Consider the following 1,253-nt stretch of genomic DNA (forward strand, 5'->3'; position numbering starts at 1 on the left):
GACAGCCAGGCACAAGAACAGTTTCTTCCCCCGGGCAATCTACCTCATGAACAATTAAATGCCCCCCTCCCCCCCAATCGTTCAATAAATGCAATAACCTTATATTTTATTTGTTACCACCCCACATCCTAGTACATTCCTACATCTCATTCTATTCTATTCCTATTCTATTCTATATATATCACAACTGTACATACAATTTATTTTACTTTTCAATTAAATTTTCTGTTTTTGTTTATTTATATTTGCACGTGTGTATTTTTATTCTCATGTTATTTTTATTGTCTGTGTGTTGTTGTTGTCTCTGTGCACTGGAAGCTTGTGATACTAAAACAAATTCCTTGTATGCGCAGGCATACTTGGCAATAAAGCTCTTTCTGACTTCTGATTATTATGTATGCATGTCATATTTGAGCTTTTGGAATAAACCGTATTTGAGGATGTATGTTTTGTATGTCTTATTCTTTCAATTTTACAAAAAGGAATATAAGGAGTTGTTTTGTGATGAGGTGAAATAGGTTGAAATATTGACTTTTCTGTAATTTGTTAGTTAAAATAAGTGAAAAGGTGAAAAACTGTTAAAAAAAAAACTCTTTCAATTTAATTAGTTTCAATTAATTTCCCCCTTTTTTTCCCTTATTTTTTGCACTTTCCCTTATTTTTTTTCCTCATTTCCCCTTTCCCCCTTGTTTTTTTTTTCCTCATTTTTTCTTTTCCCCTAGCAGTCCCTTTTGCCCCATTCTCTATATTAAACGTCAAAGATTGGACGATATGAGCCGTCCAAAACAGGTCTATAAACACGCATGAAAATGAATCTCATTCATAAATATATTTTAATTTTATTAGAAAATGTAGGCTACGTTATGTATAAATACTTTAAATTGTAAAATATATCCGTTTTTTAGCTGAAATAAGATCCTTAAAATTACTCACTGCTTGCTTGCACAGTGTAACTGCGCATTTAAGAACAACAGATTTGACTTTTTGTAGCTGTTAGAAAAAAAAGAAAGAAAAGAAAATATTTCAGTTGCCAGCAGGTGGAGCTGGTCGTATCATTTTACTGCGTTAAATCCGTGGAACTCAATCTTAAAATCATGGTTCATATTTCTTATTTTGGGTTTCAATGTTTATATCTGAATTTATATCAGCAAACTGTCCAAACAGTCATCATTTACTCGTCCTCATGTCATTCCAAACCTGCATTTCTTTCTTTCTTCTGTGGAATAGCCTATGTTAGTCAGAGCATCAGACTT

This window comes from Sinocyclocheilus anshuiensis, unplaced genomic scaffold (genome assembly GCF_001515605.1).
Source record: "Sinocyclocheilus anshuiensis isolate Anshui unplaced genomic scaffold, SAMN03320099.WGS_v1.1 scaffold434, whole genome shotgun sequence".
NCBI classification, from domain to species: Eukaryota; Metazoa; Chordata; class Actinopteri; order Cypriniformes; family Cyprinidae; genus Sinocyclocheilus; species Sinocyclocheilus anshuiensis.